This window comes from Schistocerca serialis, chromosome 1 (assembly GCF_023864345.2).
Source record: "Schistocerca serialis cubense isolate TAMUIC-IGC-003099 chromosome 1, iqSchSeri2.2, whole genome shotgun sequence".
NCBI classification, from domain to species: domain Eukaryota; kingdom Metazoa; phylum Arthropoda; class Insecta; order Orthoptera; family Acrididae; genus Schistocerca; species Schistocerca serialis.
Window position 1 is genome coordinate 352239820 of NC_064638.1, and position 22671 is coordinate 352262490.

Sequence of the window (22671 nt, forward strand, 5' to 3'; positions counted from 1 at the left end):
AAATGTAAGTTGTAGTCATGTATAATAATTAAATAAGAAATGTTTTATTAAATCTTCTCTGTCTACGTACATAAAGTGAAGTCCCATGGTCGCTTCTTTTTGTATATGCAGATTAGTCTGAGGAACTACTTTAGAGATTTTGATACAGTCTTGGAATTTCCGGGACGACTGTCTTGCGAGTATCGGTATCGATAAAAGGTAAAAATCGTTCAGGTTCTCGATTCCCGACGTGGATAAACTATCTTCAGTTTGTACGGAACCCCCAGTGCGCGATTCATACTCCCATTTTGCCAATTTCTTCTATCGATCCACCATACTCGAGTGAAGCCGTACAGACGACTAGCATATACGCATCACATCACTGCCGTGACTTCCATCAGCAGTGGCGTATTACATGCTCACCACGAGCCAGTTCTGCACCATCGACAAACCGAAAAGCGATCAGTGCTCTCTTTTAACGGAGTGACTTAACTTTTGACTGACTAGCTTAGTTCATGCGTACAAGAATACGGCAAAACAGTTCTGAAATATTGCTGTCTCTTCCTCGGTAACTGATACTAGATTCTGCAAATATCATTGGTATGTGGACAACTCTGTTGGATAACTGATGGAAAAAATTCAGGCCTTAGCGATGTTTTTATCCGTAACCAAACGTTAGTACTAGAGAGAGGACTTAATGACTATTACTGTTCAGTTTCCCGTTGACATACAAGCTCTTTGCGCAGCTGATTGAGAATGAGAGGAAACAGGCCATGGAGGTTTTAGAAGAACCGTTATGCTTTAGATGAAACCACGGAAATCATAAATGATGATGGCCATATGGTAATTTTACTGTCACAGTTTCTGACTGGGTTTTCTGAGTTTTAATCAATGCAATGACTCTGGATGGTGCAGCACAAGACGGATAAAATTTTCAGTCCATGTGAATGATAGGAGTAGAAGACAATCTTCTTCTGGATTGTCCGAACCATTCCTTAAAAACATTACGTCAAAAGTTTCTGTTTCACTCACCTGAAGAGGTACAAACGATAAGAAACCGTACCGACGAACACCAGGACGACTATTGAGAACGTACAGTGTTACGCACTGAGCATGCTATAACGTTGAGCACAAAGCTGCTTACGAGGTTTTTCAAAAAATACCGCCACGCTTTTATGGAATCGGTGTTTCGCAAGTGAGTGGATAACCGCACACCATATCAGAGTCAGGAAACTTCTGAAGACGGGAAGGAGCGCTAGTATCTTGTGGGATTTATGAACAATGGCACACGCACTTAATCTCGGTAACAAGCAGCAAACACAACGGTTGCTTGACCTCGGGGCTCAAGAATAGTCGTAACCAGCATTCATCAACGCGCTGGAATCTTTCCAAGAAATTCTTCACTTCTTCCACTCGAATTTGCGTTGCCTCTTTTTCTTATTGAGCCAATCAGAATATCGCGAATAATTGTGTCATGAAACACATCAATAGCTTAACTCCAAAATGGGACATGTGTGTATACAAACGTCAAAAGGGAAAGGGAGAGGTGGTGTTTACGATAGAGATCACTTGATACCTCCCCCCTCCCCTCCCCCCCCCCCCTCCCGAATCTGGAGCAGAGATTTTCTACTCCTTGCAGAAACTCATACGCTTCAATTCTATGGGATATAATAAGTGTTTTGAACGCATATGGAATTTAGTTCTTGTGGCATTACACATATCTAAACTGAACATTTCATTTATGTACGGAATTGGAATCTTAGGGTCTTGCGTACTCCCCCTCCCGCTCCTGGCTACATGTCTGCCGACACCCACGTCTGTTTGGAAAACTGGGTGTAGTTTTCACAAGAAATTCGCCATAACTACTTGTTACACGGGAACCTTCCGCCAAGCCAGAGTAGAAAAACTACGTGGAAGCGGAAAACATTGTACAAACACTTAACGCTGAAAATGAAATGCAAAGACGTAATCACTAGAGTAACAATAAAATATTAATGCTAATGAAATGATTGTTAAAATTATTTACACTGATAATGTATTATTACACTGAGGTAACAAAAGTCATGGGACACCACCTGACATCGTATCTGACCTTTTGCCCGACGTAGTGAAGGAACTCGACGTGGCATGGACTCAAGTCGGTGGTAGTCCCCTGTGCAAATACTGGGCCATGCTGCCTCTATAGCACTCCAGAATTGCGAAAGAGTTGCCGGTCCAGGATTTTGTGCACGAACTAATCTATCCATGTTCGATGGGATTCATGTCGGGTGATGTTGGTGGCGTAATCATTCGCCATTCTTCAAACCAGTCGCGAACAATTGTCGCCCAATGACGCATTGTCATCAATAAAAGTAAATCCATGAGTGGCTGCACATGGTCACCAAGTAGCCTAACAAATCCATTTACGGTCAATGACCGGTTCAGATGGACCAGAGGACCCAGTCCATTCCATGTAAACACAACCACTGTAAGTTTTGCACATTGCTTTGTTGACAACTTGGGTCCATGGCTTCGTGGGGTCTACGCCATACTCGAAACCTACCATCAGCTTATAATCTGAAATAGGGACTCATCTGACTAGGCCACGGTTTTTCAGTCGTCTAGGACCAGCCAATATGGTCGAGAGCCCAGGACAGGCGCAGCAGGCGATGTTGAGCTGTTAGCAAAGGCACTCGCGTCGGTCGTCTGTTGCTATATCCCGCAGCGCAAAATTTCGCCCCACTGTCCTAAAGGATATGTTCGCCGTATGTCCCACATTGATTTCTGCGGTTGTTTCAGGCAGTGTTGCTTGTCTGTTAAGACTGACAACTCTCCAGAAATGCCGCTGCTCTTGATCGTTAAGTGAACGCCATCAGCCACTGTGTTGTCCGTCGTGAGAGGTAATACATGAAATTTGGTATTCTCCTGACACTGTGGATCTCGGATTATTGAATTCCCTAACAATTTTCGAAATGTAATGTGCCATGTGTCTAGCTCCAACTACCATTCCACGTTCAAAGTCAGTTAATTCCCGTCGTGCAGCAATAATCACGTCGGAAACCTTTCCGCATGAATCACCTGATTGCAAATGACAGCTCGGCCCGTGCACTACCCTTTCATATCTTACGTACGCGATGCCGCCACCATCTGTACATTTGAATATCGTTGTCCCATGACTTTCCACAGCAGTGTTATACGCAAGCAAACATTACTGGAAAGTAACTGCAGTATTAAAACATTATTTACAGACAACAGAATTTAAAGTGAATATGAGAAAACGATTTTAAGTCAAGAGGAAGAGATTTAGAAAACACCCACAATGGAAGATAACAGCAAAAGCAGCTACCCCACGCGGTTGATAAACAGTGTGGATGACTGGTGTGCAAAACCTAGTGATTCTGAATATCGCTGCAGTGTCGCAGATCTCCATCTACGTTAAAATTACATGTGTGTGAAAATTTATGTTGTGCCTCTGCAGAAAGTTGCAGTCAATTTCATGTCTGTGTTTTGGGTGCCACAGAGTGGCAGAAATCAGTTTATTGATGGTTTACCTTCTGACTGCTGTTGTTGCTCAACACTCCTACTCCATTTCACATCCTGCTGGTTGGGGATGGACACATCCATATTTGCTCCCCAGCACCCTCGTCTCAGACTAATGCTAAGCAACGGCGTGGGCCACTGCTGAGATTCCTATGCTGTTGAGAACTGCATCACCTCGCGGTATGCTGTTTACTCTAAGAGGATATGAGAAAGATAATAACTGCACAATTAATGAAACTATTCAGCGATAATAGCAGGGGCGTAATTACGCTCAGACAATCAGAAGGTAAGGTACACCCAGATACGAAGGAAAAGTTGAAACCTGCTGGTAATCAAGGGAAGGCAGGATTCGGTTACGATTATGCACGGAGCCCTAACCAGTTACTGCTGGCTGCCTTTTACAATTACACACAATTTATTTTAAACTTGTAATTCCAGACTCAACAATAAATAAAAAATACCAAATTAAAAATTTAAGGCAAATGACCAAAATCACGGCTGAAGGCCTTACACGCCAGGAACGGCTATAATGTAAAAATTTTGAAACCTGCTGTAAAACAGCAAATACAATAGCGAAAGGTAATTAAAAAACAGGCAACTGATCCAGACGGTGCTCCTGGAATCGACCTCTGAGAAGGTCTGGCAACAAACACTTTCGCGAGCGATGAGATAGGCAGCCACGAGTTGCATTCACTTCAGAAGATGGTAACTCAGACTAGTGGCAGTCTAACGAATGACTAATGATAGTCTTGCAGAAGCTACCTGACGTCCGATAAGCCAAATGCAACAATGAGACAATACGCCAAAGCCGGAACCGGCGGTTTGGACTACGTCCAGAATACTGTGTTTAGAGCTCCCGGAACGAGAAAGGAACCACCAGAGCAGAGGAATCACCAACCGGCCTACAATCAAGAAAGCTGTCAAAACTACACGCCTTACCGGACAGCAGCGGAAAGGCGGGGAAATGTACACTGTCGTTTCATACATTAACCCCCAGCGCAGGTAACTGGGGTGTTAGCGGCCTCCAGGCAAGAAAAATCACCGCTGGTTAAACTTAAGAAATTGTAACAAGTTGAACGCAATAAATAGTAATAAGAAGTCGAGGAAAGCTAATCAGATCCGCCTTCCCCAGGCACTCCACTCGCTCCTCTTTGCCTCAGCGACAGTACGAGCAGCAACACGAACCCAGGTCACTGGAGAATCGCGAGATATCACAAAAGTAGAGGTTTCTCCACTTGGATTGAAACCCACTCATCTTAAAGCTTGCTGGATCTGGTTTACGACGAAGTCGTGCACCCTCGTGGCCGCAGCCCTTCCATCCGGCAGTCCATACTTGCCGCCATTGGCCCCGGCGTGTTCACGCACTGTCCGGACCTGGCTTCTCCTGATTCCACCACCGAACTGACCCACTCACACGACCTGCAGAAACAACGATGTCGCCCCAAAGATGGGTGACAGTTACTACATATCGATAACCGCCGCTGCTACCACTAGCTGACAGGCAACGCTTGCGAAACCCAGTGGCGCCAGTCAACAATTGCAACCTTGCCAACTAAACGATACCGTCTGGCCTCGAACAGAGGGCGGAAACCTACAAACAGCACAAACGCGAGCCGCAGTACGGCTCGAAAGTTAGGAAAAATTTCAAGTGGAAGGGAATGTTAAAAACTAGTAAAATCTAGCAGCTAAGAGAATTCTTTGAGTGTATTAAAGTAATAGAAGGTCGTTCAAACAGAGTCATTCTGGTGTTAGGATCTGCGAATAATTTACCACCTTTACCCAAGTCAAAGATCAGTCTGCATTAAGATATAAAAATCAGGTAAATGAATATTTAGAACTGAATCCTAATTCTGGATATAGGGTTTTAAGGTGAAAGTTTAGGGCCCATGTAGAATAATGTGTCACTTCCTGTTGCTACCTTATTGATAAAAGTACCTCTGAAACAGGTAGGCCTTTGGCAATCAATTTCAGTTAATTACAACACAGATTGAGTAAGATATCAGATGTGAATAATATACCAATAGAAACAGGAAATTTGTTACAGAGCAACGATTGGCTCCTCTCTTGAAAAACAAAGAAGCTGCCTGTTGTGCTGTGGAGAGAAATTTAGGGAGAGATCTATCATGGTCGTCTCAGGAGACGGTCGTTTTATATACTCTTGTGCACTCTGCGTAAGAGTGTGAGTTCTCAATTTCGTTTGTCAGCATCTGCGGACAGTTTTCGGTAAAGCTGGGTCGCACATCAGCAGGCGTCATCTACGGAATCGGCTGCATGCAGCAATCCACGTCGCCAGCACTACCGCTGGACGCAGCTCTGTCTGAAAACGGTAATATACGCTCCACCGGGTTGTAGACATTTTGATCACGATTCCAATTCACCGTCGCGTACCTCACGCAAAGCATCAGACCTCCAGAGTAGCGCCTTGTAGTGAGAACAAACCGTAGAAGAGCGTTCGATCACTGCACTATCGATGTCAGTTGTTAATCGTCCGTTCAGATTGATAGTATAGATGTGATAGAGCCATACCGAACGCTCGTAACCTTCTTACTCGCCCAACTGGGAATATTGCCAGTATATTTGATTTCTCAGTATGTCACTGAATGAATTGTCTTTCTAGAAAATATTCGAATCATAACCAACTTTATGTACAGCTTATAATAAAGTATCATTTAGACAATAAATCATTGTTTATTAAGCATTTCTCCCATTTGCATATGCTGTTCCCTGACACTTCCCACCTACAACCCTCTTTTTGGAGGTGAGAATCAGTTAGGTAGGTGGTAGGTAAATTAAATTAATCATACTTATTGTGTGAATTTAGCCAACTCGCCCAGAGCTGTACTGGGGTTATTTGACAGACCAGATCACCGTGCGCAAGAGAGGTGCACTCTGAGTGAGCGTGGAAGGTGGCCCCGAATAATTAGCTTACATAGACAAGTGGCGCGCGCCAGACCCCAACCATAGGCTGACTTACACTCTCCATTCCTTAGTACTTCCATATCCCACGTCTTTGCACACTGATTCTTCCTCACTAGTCTCTTAAACTTCGGCCTACTCCTCATCACCACTAAATTGTGATCTGAGTCTCTTGTATCTGCTCCTGGGTACGACTTACAACCCAGAGTCTGATTTCTAAATCTCTGCCTGACCATGGCTGAATATAATTTCACGTCTATTGCAAGTATGTCTCCTCTTCTTGTGATTCTTGAACGGAGTATTCGCTATTACTAGTTGAAATTTATTTCAGAACTCAGTTATTCTTACTCCTCTCTCACTGCTAATACCAAGCCCAGGTTCTTCTGTAACGCTTTTTTCTGCTCTTTCCCCTCCAGCTACATTCCAGTCCCCCATGACTATTAGATTTTCATCTCCCTTTACTTGCTGACCTACCCATTCAATATCCTCATTTACTTTATCTTTTCATCTCCGACTTCCGATGTCGACATGCATACCTGAAGTGACATTGTTGGTGTTGGTTTGCTATCGTTTCTGATGATAACAACAATCTCACTGATATTCACAGTAACTCACTCTCTGCCCTACCATCCTGTTCATAACGAATCCCACTCCCGTTATACAATTTGCTGCTGCAGTTGATATTACCCTACAATCATCTGACCAGAAATCCTTGTCTTCTGTCCATTTCACTTCACTAGCCCCCACTACGTACAGACTGAGCCTTAGCTTTTCCCTTTTCCGATTTTCTAGCTTTTCTACCACGTTCAAACTTCCGACATTCTAGGCCCCGACATGTAGACGTGACAAACCGTTAAATACGGAATTTGTTCGCAATAGCGTTCAACGAGGCAAGATGCGAAATTGCTTTCTCCATGATGGTGTCTAACATGCGTCTGTATTCCAGGCACTTGATTATGGGCGTCAACATGTCGACGACGGTATTCTCATTCACACTGCAGTCTGAGAAGTTTCGGAAAGCGCGCAACCAGTCCAGAGCGCAGCATGCAGGTCCACGCCTGATGTACGTAATGCTTCATCACCAGACCTACAGCCTGAACAAAACAATTCCATACGCTATAGCATACAGACAGGATAACGGTATGTCCGCAGAATCACCATTGTTTATGAACAAGCTATGAACGAACCACTGTGTCGCGAAACGACAAATCTATTCACCAGTGACTGAACATTCTGTCTCGTTGGAACTTAATCAAATGCTGGCATTGCTCCTCTTGTCAGTGAGACATGTGACACTTCCTTTTAAGTGTACTCTTGGTTTGTTGGTTTTTCATTCAAAGAAGCTCGGGCAATACTGATATTCCCGTTCACACACAAGAGTGCTGGTGGATATACTTGTATGCTAGTAATCCGTAACCTCAGCTATTGGTTGCAGGAAGTCTGTTGTATGCAGTCTTTGAGTTGAGATTTATTCAGGTTGTTCTTTATGGGTGTTGCAACTTTCCCAAACGTTATGGTACACGAAACATCTCTTCTACTGCAAGCTCTCTGGTCCCCATATTTTTCAAGGAGGTACTACGGACCAAGGCAAGAAAAAAAATGTCCGCTAAATAGGGGCTCCAAAGCGCATAGCACAAGAGCTAATTAATGATATTTGCTAATTTGACACGCGTCTGTTCTCCTGTACAATTGCCCATAGCTCGTGAGGTACGTATTTTAGAGTGCACATCTATTGCACATTTTTTTCTTGTTTTGATCCACATTACATCCTACAAAATTATGGAAACCAAAGATATTGCAGTTGAAGAGACGTGTTTCACACTACTGAAAGTGAAAAAGTGCCCACAGCTCTAAGGTATGCCATTTAGAGACCATATTTACGAAATATATTTTTCTTGTTTTGGTCCATACTACCACCTTTGGAAGCTGCCTACCCTACAACCTCGGTAACAACATATAACAGAACATGTATTCCACTGTCAGAAGCAGCAGAACTGTTTTCGCTTATAGCCTTCGACTCGGTCGTTTTCGGACCAGACCCCCTTACCTCAAATTGATACATCAACCCTTCTCCATCATCCATGAGGAGTTTGTAATGCTGTGGGGCGCCATTTTTCATTCGTGTTTCATGGTGCAAGTCAGTGGTTTGTTTTGAACATTTCTGGAGTGTCACCGACGTCCATTTTGTGAAGTGTAATACATACATCCCATAGAAGATTGATCTCTGCACCACCTGGACTCACATCACCCCTGTTCCATCTCCGGCCGCCGGTTCAATTTAAACGGCCACCAGCAATGAATGGTGAACTTTTGGGAATGCTAGCTGTTTGTGTCGGTGAAACGACAGGAAGTCGTTAAACGAATGCCAGCCTGAAACTCGAGAATAGAGCCAGTAGGCAATACGTCTCGTAAACCATTTGCAACACAGCACATTCTCTGCACTTTTCTCCTGGGTTATTAACCTGACCTTCTTCGATATCAAGCGTTAATCTATAAGATGTTTATTACACGTGTTTCTGAGTAACATTACTTTCCGCTTGGTTTGAGGGCGTCAAATTGTCACTAATACTCCTTCTCGGAATTTTTTATTACTATCTCGCTGTACACAGCAGGATAACCTAGGCCTTCTCATATAAGCATCTGCGAGATAGAGAAGATAAGAAGCGCCAACAGTGAAGGCGTGTTTCAGGACAAAAGCACGCAGTATTTAGGAGCTAAGCTCAGTCACGCCGCGTAATCGTAGCGTTCAACACCGCCTCTCTACCCAAGACGCTTGCTGGTTGTGGCGTACTGATCAATTACATCCTTCCGCTAATTAGAGGTAATGATTTGTCAGTTGAATCAAACGCTCATGCTACATTCTTTATTGGTGCTAACAATTCTTATTAACATTTTAGAATTTAGACGATGAGCCTTTATATACGTGAGTAAACGAAGAAATGCTTGATGACGAGTGTTGTAGATGAAAGTAAAGAGTCAGAAGAGTAAATTTATGTTTGCCATGCAGGCAGTTTCCAACATCATCCAGAAGGAAGAGTAACTGACAAACACTTCCCTTTGGGCCATCGTACGAAAAGAAAGAAATATCGTCAGTATATCACGATCAGGGTGCAACAGTCTTGTTGCTTTATGTAAGGCTTAAACGTAATATTGCCTCATAACTGTGCACATCTCTTTTACCAAATTTGTCAATGTTTAATGTGAATTACTGTTTTACCGTGGAACTATTTTCAGACTCTGGCCTCTAGTTAGACTTTAATAGAAGTCGTTTTCTGAAAACTGCAAAATTACTCTACAAAAGTGAAGTTTTTCCAAATGTGAAAATCTTTTCCAAGATCAACACAAGCATGTACCTAGGAACAAACATTCTGCTCAAAATTTAAAAGTGCTACAATCGAGAAAACCTTACCAGGAGCGTATTCATCAGTATGTGTGTGACATCATTATTCCACTACACAGAGGGGGTCGATGGTGACGGGAGGAGGCGTGGAGGCAGGCCACAGCGAAACAAAAAATGTGATTTTGTCAGGTGTTTTTCTTTCAAGAAAATGATTTAAAAGTCGGTATTACGCTGTTTTCTTAACGGTGTCGGAACTGGAACTTATTTATGGATACTTACAACTTGTCCTTCGTCTTCGAAAATATTGAAAATATTAAAGACCCCAGGTCTGGCCCCCTGCTCCCTACAGCGTGGCTAGCTTCAAAAATATGTAGAATTTGACTCACCATGAAACCTTACAAATGAAGAGTTAATAATATCCTCCAAATAGCAACCACACCATATGTTGTCTTCTCTCTTTTTCGGCCCCTTTTTTCCGCCTTTGCAGATAAACAAGTTGTATAGGTTATTAACGTCTTTGGCAGCTGTAATGAAAGTCTTATTAAGACGAGAAGCGTTTCATTTTATTCTGAAGTATCTTCAGAATTCAGATTTTTTTTTATTTACTCCATTGTTGTCGTTCTCCCACGTGTATGTTTTGGTAATTCAGCACACAGTACATTTACTGCATTAAAAATTCACGTTTCTATGTTCAGAAGAACTACTGTCATCTCACCATTTCGTATGTGCTGAATACCCAAAACACACACGTGCAAGAACAACAAGAAATAAGCAAACAACAACAAAAACAAAAAACCTGGCCACTGTAGATGGCTTAGAACGAAGCAAAACGCACCTAGTCTTGATAAGACTTTCATTACAGTCGCAAAAGACGGTAATTAACCTGTACAACTATCAAACATATCTTGTGCAGCGCTTAAATATGTACGACTAGTAGTATTTACAAATGCTGCACAAATCGCAACCTCATGTCTCACAACAACGAAAAACAGTAGAAAATGGCGGGAACTTCTTATAGCGGTCTTTTGTGCACTTTCCTTCATATGATATTAAAATCGGTCATTAGATGGAAAAACCGACCATGAAACATCACGTGTTCCTACCTACACTACTCTCCAGGCACAACACTCTCACCTACAATAAAATTACGAAATTTGCTTATGTACGAAGTTTGATGAATATCTTAAGAAGTTGTTAGATACTGGTACTTCAACAGAATTCTACATTACTTCTTCTTCTTCTTTTCCTTCGTCTTCTTCTCCGTCTACAAGCAGAAAATATACTACTGGCCATTAAAATTGCTACACAACGAAGATGACGTTCTACAGACGAGAAATTTAACCGACAGGATGCTGTGATATGCAAATGATTAGCTTTTCAGAGCATTCACACATGGTTGGCGCCGGTGGAGACACTTACAACGTGCTGACATGAGGAAAGTTTCCAACCGATTTCTCATACACAAACAGCAGTTGACCGGCGTTGCCTGGTGAAACGTTGTTGTGATGCCTCGTGTAAGGAGGAGAAATGCGTACCATAACGTTTCCGACTTTGATAAAGGTCGGATTGTAGCCTATCGCGATTGCGGTTTATCGTATCGCGACATTGGTGCTCGCGATGGTCGAGATCCAATGAGTGTTAGCAGAATATGGAATCGGTGGGTTCATGAGGGTAATACGGAACGCCGTGCTGGATCCCAACGGCCTCGAATCACTAGCAGTCGAGATGACAGGCATCTTATCCGCATGGCTGTAACGGATCGTGCAGCCACGTCTCGATCACTGAGATAACAGTTGGAGACGTTTGCAAGGCAACAACCATCTGCACGAACAGTTCGACGACGTTTGCAGCAGCATGGACTATCAGCTCGGAGACCATGGCTACGGTTACCCTTGACGCTGCATCACTGACAGAAGCGCCTGCGGTGGTGTACTCAATGACGAACCTGGGTGCACGAATGGCAAAACGTCATTTTTTCGGATGAATCCACGTTCTGTTTACAGCACGTTGGAAGCGTATTACCCGGCGTGATGGTATGGGGTGCCATTGGTTACACGTCTCGGTCACCTCTTGTTCGCATTGACGGCACTTTGAACAGTGGACGTTACATTTCAGATGTGTTACGACCCGTGGCTCTACCCTTCATTCGATCCCTGCGAAACCCTTCGTTTCAGCAGGATAATGCACGACCGCATGTTGCAGGTCCTGTACGGGCATTTCTGGATACAGAAAATGTTCGACTGCTGCCCTGGCCAGCACATTCTCAAGATCTCTCATCAACTGAAAACGTGTGGTCAATGGTGCCCGAGCAACAGGCTCGTCACAATACGCCAGTCACTACTCTTGATGAACTGTGGTATCGTGTTGAAGCTGCATCGGCAGCTGTACTTGTACACGCCATCCAAGCTCTGTTTGACTAAATGCCCAGGAGTATCAAGGCCGTTATTACGGCCAGAGGTGGTTGTTCTGGGTACTGATTTCTCAGGATCTATGCACCCAAACTGCGTGAAAATGTAATCACATGTCAGTTCTAGTATAATATATTTGTCCAATGAATATCTGTTTATCATCTGCATTTCTTCTTGGTGTAGCAGTTTTAATGGTCGGTAGTGTATTAAGTGATAAAGCGATAAACAAAATTGAAATGAATAGTAAATACTTGGAAGGGAAAAAGGAAACAGTATTATGTTAAGGCGATTTACGGTAGTAACAAAGGGGTATTCACTAGTGACTAACGTGTCAATTGGTCTGTGTAAGACCTTGAAATAATTATTACGGACAGAAATGTGTACAACAAAGCGACTTATCATGAGTAAATCAGTGACAGAACTATTCTTCTGGTCTCCACGAAGACCCTCCGTGGCCCCTCGTGTCGAGAGCGACGATCTTGTCTCTGTAGGGTAACTTGATTGCTTCAAAGATAGCGTAAGTGCAACCAGACCACAGTGGTATCTGCGTAGTGGCCACGCTAACATGGTTCCTGAAGAGGGGTAACAGCATTTTGAGTAGTTATAGGGCCAATACTCGTTACCCATATGGTTAACCGATGTGGTCTTGCAACGTTAACCACCTTCACATAATTGTGATGGTACTGTAACACGGCTGAAATCGAGGATTAACTACAGCCCTTATATTTTCGATGTTATGCAACCTCTCTTGGGCAGAACGTTTCGCGGTAAAATGTTGCATTAGCGCTTCTCCTGGTGGGGACTGCTCACGAAGCAGTGATCATCAGAAAAAAAAAATATATATATATATATCTTCTTCCACATAGAGGTGTGAACTGTTAGCGTTCTTTATCGTGCAGGCGGCATACAGAACTTGAAAAGATAACTTGATAATTTATGGCTATATATAGCGACATTTACTAATGTACGATAGCAGGAGGAAGAGAAAGTAAAGTCTGGTGAGGCAAATATTATCAACACAAAATCATATAATGGCAGACCGGGGCACATAGGTCTCACTGCACGATGGCATATTGGTATTATTTCGTTCAACTGCAGTTGGAATACACCACCGACCAAGGAGACTGCTGACAACAATACCGTCATCTTTCCACAAACGCATCAGTGCAGTTAGATTGTCGAACGAAGACTGTCACGCGTCTTATGTTTTCTTCTTAGTGACAGTAAATTTTGGTTGTTCAGGATATTTTGTTGTATACGCCAAGACAACGTCCTTAGTAAACAAATAAGTACAGCGATTAAAGTTCATATACTATCGATTATTTTGACACTGTATACGACGGACATGTTTAAAACGTTTTCGTAAACGATATAAAGTGATTCCAATATGGTGATTGGGCATAATGGCCCACTCCAACAGGGGCACGTCGGATGAGGTGGCCAACCTGCTTCGCTGTTTATTTGTAAGTACTCTTACTATCTTCGATAGGTCCAATGTAATCAACATCTAGATCATAACCAAACTGATTTTTACGTAAGCAAATTGTCTCCTGAATTGATTTTAAACCGATAACTCTATACAATGTTTGATTTTTTTCTTCTGTTTTCTTCTAATACCCATAGCCAGTGCTCATATATTCAACTAAAACTATTGTAAAGTAAATTGGAAATTATTAGTCACGGGACATCGTGGGACACATATTTTCAAGTATCAAATAAATGCGTATCTTCGAAATCAGTCATATTTCTATTACTTTTTAGACAGTTCAAAATTATAGAAAGGCAACTCCCAGAGGCAATGTTCCAGCAGCAACTACGAAGTTAATACTGATAAAAATTAAACAGCATGAAATATCACTTAGGGCAGTGAGTAAAGAGATTAACATTCCTAGAAAATCTTTAGATAAGTACTGCAACAAATTCAGAGATTTGAGCTAATCCCTAATGACATCTACAATGTAGGTGAAACAGAAATCGCTACAGTCCAAAGGACTGATAGAATAGTCGCTCGAAGGGGATTATGCAAAATAGTACGGATAACATCTGCTGAAAGAGAGTCACTTATCACTATGGCTTTAGCTCTTATTCCAACTGTGAATAGTGTGTTTCAATTTTTCATATCCCTTAGGATTAACTTGTAGCCACATTTTATCGGGTAAGGTTCTTTGTGTGCAAATGTGGTGCCTATCCCTCAGGCTGGATGAGAGAAACTAGCAGCTTGAAATACATGCAACATTTACACCGAAGATCAAAGGAAACTGGTGCGCCTGCCTAATATCGTGCAGGGCCTTCGCGAGCACGCAGAAGTACCGCAACACGCCGTGGCATGGACTCGACTAAAGTCTGAAGTTGTGCTGGAGGGAACTGAAACCATGAAACCTACAGGGCTGTCCATATAATTGCAATAGTACGAGGGAGTGAGGATCTCTTCTGAACAGCACGTTGCAGGGCATTTCAGATATGCTCATGTGGACCACAGGAGAATGTTCCTGGAGCAACTCTGTAGAAATTATGGACGTGTAGGGTCTCGCATTGTCCTGCTGGAATTGCCCAAGTCTGTCGGAGTGCACAATGGATATGAATGGATGCAGGTGATCAGACAGGATGCTTACGTATGTATCACTTGTCAGAGTCGCGTCTAGACGTATCAAGGGTCCCATATCACTCGAACTGCACACGCCCCACACCATTACAGAGCCTCCACCAGCTTGAACAGTCCCCTGCTGGCATGCTGAGTCCATGGATTTATGAGGTTGTCTCCATACCCATACACGTCCACCCGCTCGACAAAATCTGGTACGAGACTCGTCCGGCCAGGCAACATGTTTCCAGTCATCAACAGTCCAATGTCGGTGTTGACAGGACCATGTGAGTCGTAAAACTTCGTGTCGTGCAGTCATGAAGGGTACACGAGTGAGGAAAACCCATATCGATGATGTGTCGTTGAATGGTTCGCAAGCTGACACTCGTTGATGGCCCAATATTGAAATCTACAGCAATTTGCGGAAGGGCTGCACTTCTGCCTCGTTGAACGATTCTCTTCAGTCGGCGTTGGTGCCGTTCTCGCAGGATCTTTTTCCGGCCGCAGTGATGTGAGGAGACTTGATGTGTTAATCGGATTCCTAATAATCATAGTATACTCGTAGAATGGTCATACGGGAAAATGCCCACTTCATCGCTACCTCAGATATGCTGTGTCCCACGCCTCGTGCGCCGACTATAACACCACGTTCATACTCACTTAAGTCTTAATAACCTGCCATTGTAGCAGCAGTAACAGATCTAACAACTGCGCCAGACACTTGTCTTATATAGGCGTTGCCGACCGCAGCACCGTATTCTGCCCGTTTACATATCTCTGTATTTGAATATGCATGCATATACCGGTTTCTTTGGCGCTTCAGTGTAGTACCACAAGTTCGGTGTTCCAAAGACCATTCTTGTTTGGTTATGACTGACAACAATAGTTCCCATCGACATGCTGAAGTCTTACATTATTGCAAAAAAAAAAAAAAAAAAAAAAAGTGGTGTCACACTTTTGACTTTTCCAGCTCCCCCAACGACAAATTACAGCACGTAGATAGAACTTTTTACGGTTCTTTAAAGAAGTTTGTAAACTCTCAATGCATTGCATGGGCGACAGCAAACAAACGACCAGTGACAATATACGACCTCTCAGGCATTGCGAAAACTGCTCTACCAAACGCAATTATGCCTAGAAACATACTGGCTGGATTCAAAGTGACAGATACGTCTTCCTTAAACAGGTACATTTTCAGTGATAGTGACTTTGTGTCTTCTTACGTAACATACAAACCTGTTTCTAATGCATTTGGTTTAATAGCTGAAGTTGGCCCTTCCGCTGCTCAAGAACACAGTGGAGGGCCTATGCTGTCAGTTATAGCGCTTGTTAAGTTAAACATCACATCACATGACTAATTGTGCTTCCCAACAGCTAAAGAAGTCAAACCATTTAAGAAATGGCACCAAGAAAAGAAACAGAATCAAATGGAAAAGTACTTCAGCAATACTGAAAGACGTTCCTGTGAAATATGAATTACAATACAAATAAGACTCCACAGAAACAATAGAAAACACTTTGAAGAGAAATACGAATATTCTACGTAAAAACCTATTTTCCAAAAAAAAAAGAAAAAGAAAAGGCCGTGGCCAAGCCCCAACTCACATGAAAAACTCCTCAGATAATGCGCAGAAAGGAAGCAGACATTCCGGACAAAGTTCTTTATGACGAAGAAAATCAGGATGAGGATGCCCTGTGTCTTAAGTCATTTTTTGACAGTAATAATGGTGATGAATGGTTTCAGTTCACAATTGTAAGAAGGTGGGCATGTCGGTCACCTGTTAAAAACGACGTGAAAGGACTTTTATATGAATTTTGAGCTGGAAAGGTCCTATCGAAAACTCAGGCGAAGACATAAATATTTTAGATGTACTTTTCTGTCACACTGTTATTATAAAATGATAACATGATTTATGGTATCACTTTCTGTCATAAAGCTGTAGAAATTTGTAATTAAAAACATTGTAAGCATTAAAAGTGAAATATTTCCCATTAAGTGATCAACAGCGTGGCTAAATTAAATAATATAATATTGTAGTCCAACTTGACCTAACTGCAGGGCCAGCTTGCTCCGTAGGTGGAATAGGTTCAAATGGTTCAAATGGCTCTGAGCACTATGCGACTTAACTTCTGAGGTCATCAGTCGCCTAGAACTTAGAACTAATTAAACCTAACTAACCTAAGGACACCACACACATCCATGCCCGAGGCAGGATTCGAACCTGCGACCGTAGCGGTCGATCGGCTCCAGACTGTAGCGCCTACAACCGCACGGCCACTCCGGTCGGCAGGTGGAATAGGTCGGTCCTGGTTGTATTACTGTACTAAACATTTTCTAAACATTCTGCGTGGTGTCTGTTTGTTCTATATCGTGTCTCCCTACCACTTTCACGCAATGACGCTCTGAGCGTGTTTTTTAGAGAATTGACTAGTTTGAACCTGGGCCCTGTTGCTGGTAAGGAGACGTCAGACCACACATGACATGTAGAATTCAGAAGAGTTCAGTGACACTAGCGATGATATAAGCAAATATTTAATGATCTCAACGTCAGCTCGACTGCACTCCCTGTAAAAGAATCTTAACACTAACTAAATTTAGTGGAAGGGGTTCAAGGCTTTCCTATTTTTAGTTAGCTGGTAAAATAACGTCGAAAAAGCAGTGAAGTTTACCATTGGAAATATTATTCTACTCACAAAACATCGTTTATAAATTGCACTATTGATAAAAGGAAATGTTTTAATACAGGATGGTAAAAACCGACTGCGTTCAACAAAAATGTGAACGAGTATTACGTGAATGGGTTTCCAAGTTCTACAGTGGATCGCAGGATGACCTGTGCCATATCACATCTACAATCTAGGTTTAAATTAAGTTTCACAAAAGAGAAAACTATCAAAATGGTCTACAGTGACCCTCAATTATCTTTAATTACTTATCTAACTTGTCGTAAATTACGGTGGCTGATGTCGCTTCTCAATAACTATATAACAGAAAAATCATCACGTTTCAGATTTTTACTTCAAGTGGCAAATGTGAACACCATGAGCTTTAATTGACGATCGACACTAGTATTACGCAACAAGGGGTGTAACAGATGAGACTTCTGCAGTTCTGAGTGAAGCTTTATGCGCTGTTATGCGGCATCGCGTGCGTTCATTACCTTGTCGGTGTTCGTCAGGGGGCGACGGACAGCGCAGCTCCGTCCAGCTCGCCCTCTCGGAAGCAACTCTCCCCTAACTTCTCCTTACTACAATTTACCGAAGTTGGTTTAAAAAAACTATCTGGCTATGTTTTCATTTGACCATTCAGGGTCTCAATGTTAACCTTAAGCTCCGTCTACAAAAATTCTGTCAATCCAATGAGAAACGTTATACTTTTCGTGGTGGGGCAATGTTTTTAAAGTTTGCATCGTAACAGAGACGCGAAAAAGTCTCACTCTAAAACTTGCAGCTGGTGTGGTCCTTTTAGCGTTATCGTAAGATCTATACTGTTCTTCTGGAAGGCTCTAGCTTTTAACATGGGCTGGGGGGTGGTCCTAACGTAACAGAGACGCGAAAAAGTCTCACGCTAAAAACTTGCGGGTGGTGTGGTCGTAGCGGTTAGCTGGCGAGTGGGTGTCCGTCCCTTATCGTAGGGCCTTCTCGCTTAACACGGTTCTGCTCTCGGCTTCTGTTCTCGTTTCTCCCCTCGGAACTGCGTCTGTCTCACAGTGGGAAGGTATGACATGCATTTAGGCATTCTTATGTTAGTCTGTGGTATTCCATTTGCTCACTCGTTACTCGTATTACTTTGGTTAATTTAATGTCATGATTTATTCGGGGCTATGTGACATACTACTGGATTTGCTTATCATGTCAGGGTTTTCATGGAAGGTGTTGGATTTGCCTGACACCTTACAATTTTTAATAGAAAAACAGTGGTAATCCTTAATTATTTAGTTGTAAAGTTGCAGAAACAAGGTACAAATTTTTCCACATAAAAATGTCAATAGAAAGGTTTAAAACACAAGCTGGAAGAAATCTAGAACATTGTATAGGTGGAAGAGACTAGAGTACACTGGGAGGTTCTGGATAGCTTTTGAAGTGGAAAGAGTGAGATTTCAAAACGCCATTTTAGAGTTTCAAAGGTAGGTGTCGACTCTGACCATGAGTTATCTGTTCAAATATTAATATTAAGCTGAAGAAGTTGGATAAAGATAGGAAACTTGGATAAGTTGGATGAACCAGTCATTGTTGAGAGTTTCAGTGGCAGCATTATGCCACGACTAACTGAAACAGAAGAAGTATGATGTTACCTTGTGATTTTGTAATTTATTCCTTGCTGTTGCTACGTGGGCTGACTGGTTGCGTAAGGTCCTCTTATCGCAGTATAGTGCCAGTTATGGGTTAACCTCATAAAAAATATATGGCACTTGTGTTTATCTGTCCCTGTTAATGTGTTAGTCACTTTCTTATGAAAAGTTCCTAATATTTAATTAACACGGACCCACATGTAAATAAATTAAAGTTCGTAAGACCAGGGAGATTAAACGTTCTTGTTGTATTTCCTGTGAGAATAGAAGTCTCTGATCCCATGTTGTTGTTGTCTTCAGTCCAGAGACTGGTTTGATGCAGCTCTCCATGCTACTCTATCCTGTGCAAGCTTCTTCATCTCCCAGTACCTACTGCAACCTACATCCTTCTGAATCTCTTCAGTGTATTCCTCTCTTGGTCTCCCCTCTACGATTTTTACCCTCTGCGCTACCCTCCAATACTAAATTGCTGATCCCTTGAAGCCTCAGAATATGTCCTACGAACCGATCCCTTTTTCTAGTCAAGTCGTGCCACGAATTTCTCTTCTCCCCCGTTCTAGTAAATACCTCCTCATTAGTTATGTGATCTACCCATCTAATCTTCAGCATTCTTCTGTAGCACAACATTTCGAAAGCTTCTAGTCTCTTTTTGTCTAAACTATTTGTCGTCCACGTTTCACTTCCATACAGGGCTACACTCCATACAAATACTTTCAGATAAGACTTCCTGCCACTTAAATCAATACTCGATGTTAACAAATTTCTGTTCTTCAGAAACGCTTTTCTTCCCATTGCCAGTCTACATTTTACATCCTCTCTACTTCCACCATCATCAGTTATTTTGCTCCCCAAATAGCAAAACTCATTTACTACTTTAAGCGTCTCATTTCCTAATTTAATTCCCCCAGCATCACCTGATATAATTGGACTACATTCCATTATCTACGTTTTGCTTTTGTTGGTGTTCATATTATATCCTCCTCACAAGACACTGTCCGTTCCGTTCAGTTGCTCTTCCAGGTCCTTTGCTGGCTCTGACAGAATTACAATGTCATCGGCAAACCTCAGAGTTTTTATTTCTCCTCCATGGATTTTAATTCCTACTCCGAATTTTTCTTTTCTTTCCTTTACTGCTTGCTCAATATACAGATTGAATAACATCGGGGAGAGGCTACAACCCTGCCTCACACCCTTCCCAACCACTGGTTCCCTTTCATGCCTCTCGACACTTATAACTGCCATCTGGTTTCTGTACAATTGTAAATAGCTTTTCGCTCCCTGTATTTTACCCCTGCCACCTTCAGAGTTTGAAAGAGAATATTCCAGTCAACATTGTCAAAAGCTTTCTCTAAGTCTAAAAATGCAAGAAACGTAGATTTGCCTTTCCTTAATTTATTTTCTAAGGGTCAATTTTCTTAGGGTCAATATTGCCTCACGTGTTCCAACATTTCCACGGAATCCAAACTGCCGTGGCTTATTAAACTGACAGTTCGGTAATTTTCACATCTGTCAACATCTGCTTTCTTTGGGATTGGAATTATTATATTCTTCTGGAAGTCTGAGGGTATTTCGCCTGCCTCATACACCTTGCTCACCAGATGGTAGAGTTTTGTCAGGGTTGGCTCTCCCAAGGCTATCACTAGTTGTAATGGAATGTTGTCTACTCCCGGGGCCTTGTTTCGACTTAGGCCTTTCAGTGCTCTGTCAAACTCTTCGCGCAGTATCATATCTCCCATTTCATCTTCATCTACATCCTCTTCCATTTCCATAATATTGTCCTCAAGAACATCGCCTTTGTATAGACCCTCTATATACTCCTTTCACCTTTCTGCTTTCCCTTCTTTGCGTAGAACTGGATTTCCATCTGAGCTCTTGATATTCAAGCAAGTGGTTCTGTTTTCTCCAAAGGTCTCTTTAATTTTCCTGTAGGCAGTATCTATCTCACCCCTACTGATATACGCCTCTACATTCTTACATTGGTCCTCTAGCCATCCCTGCTTAGCCATTTTGCACTTCCTGTCGATCTCATTTTTGGGACGTTCGTATTCCTTTTTGCCTGCTTCATTTACTGCATTTTCTTTCTCCTTTCTTCAGTTAAATTCGGTATCTCTTCTGTTACCCAAGGATTTCTATTAGCCCTCGTCTTTTTACTTACTTGATTCTCTGCTGTTCAAATAGTTTTACGTTAATAATACATCGCACTTTAATGAAAGGGTTCTCAAACTATCGCTGATATTTATGTTTTAAATATTTATTCTCTGTCGTATTGATTTCAGTCTCCTGTTGCATGTGCCAATATATTGCTAGTCCACGTTATGAGCACGAAAAATGAAGTCTCGGGGTCATATGTGAGCGAATAATTTTTATGAAAAAATGAAACGACGTTCATTTAGATATATACACTCCTGGAAATGGAAAAAAGAACACATTGACACCGGTGTGTCAGACCCACCATACTTGCTCCGGACACTGCGAGAGGGCTGTACAAGCAATGATCACACGCACGGCACAGCGGACACACCAGGAACCGCGGTGTTGGCCGTCGAATGGCGCTAGCTGCGCAGCATTTGTGCACCGCTGCCGTCAGTGTCAGCCAGTTTGCCGTGCCATACGGAGCTCCATCGCAGTCTTTAACACTGGTAGCATACCGCGACAGCGTGGATGTGAACCGTGTGTGCAGTTGACGGACTTTGAGCGAGGGCGTATAGTGGGCATGCGGGAGGCCGGGTGGACGTACCGCCGAATTGCTCAACACGTGGGGCGTGAGGTCTCCACAGTACATCGATGTTGTCGCCAGTGGTCGGCGGAAGGTGCACGTGCCCGTCGACCTGGGACCGGACCGCAGCGACGCACGGATGCACGCCAAGACCGTAGGATCCTACGCAGTGCCGTAAGGGACCGCACCGCCACGTCCCAGCAAATTAGGGACACTGTTGCTCCTGGGGTGTCGGCGAGGACCATTCGCAACCGTCTCCATGAAGCTGGGCTACGGTCCCGCACACCGTTAGGCCGTCTTCCGCTCACGCCCCAACATCGTGCAGCCCGCCTCCAGTGGTGTCGCGACAGGCGTGAATGGAGGGACGAACGGAGACGTGTCGTCTTCAGCGATGAGAGTCGCTTCTGCCTTGGTGCCAATGATGGTCGTATGCGTGTTTGGCGCCGTGCAGGTGAGCGCCACAATCAGGACTGCATACGACCGAGGCACACAGGGCCAACACCCGGCATCATGGTGTGGGGAGCGATCTCCTACACTGGCCGTACACCACTGGTGATCGTCGAGGGGACACTGAATAGTGCACGGTACATCCAAACCGTCATCGAACCCATCGTTCTACCATTCCTAGATCGGCAAGGGAACTTGCTGTTCCAACAGGACAATGCACGTCCGCATGTATCCCGTGCCACCCAACGTGCTCTAGAAGGTGTAAGTCAACTACCCTGGCCAGCAAGATCTCCGGATCTGTCCCCCATCGAGCATGTTTGGGACTGGATGAAGCGTCGTCTCACGCGGTCTGCACGTCCAGCACGTACGCTGGTCCATCTGAGGCGCCAGGTGGAAATGGCATGGCAAGCCGTTCCACAGGACTACATCCAGCATCTCTACGATCGTCTCCATGGGAGAATAGCAGCCTGCAT

At 43.2% G+C, this 22671-nt stretch overlaps 1 protein-coding gene across 1 annotated transcript in view; it reads left to right on the top strand.

The window, feature by feature from the left end:
* Positions 1-9115: 9115 nt before the first annotated feature.
* LOC126457437 (apolipoprotein D-like) overlaps positions 9116-22671 on the top strand; it is a 45107-nt gene continuing 31551 nt past the window's right edge. The window contains exon 1 of the mRNA XM_050093720.1: positions 9116-9235. The gene's annotated coding sequence lies outside the window, so the exon portion shown is untranslated. The remainder of the gene's footprint in view (positions 9236-22671) is intronic.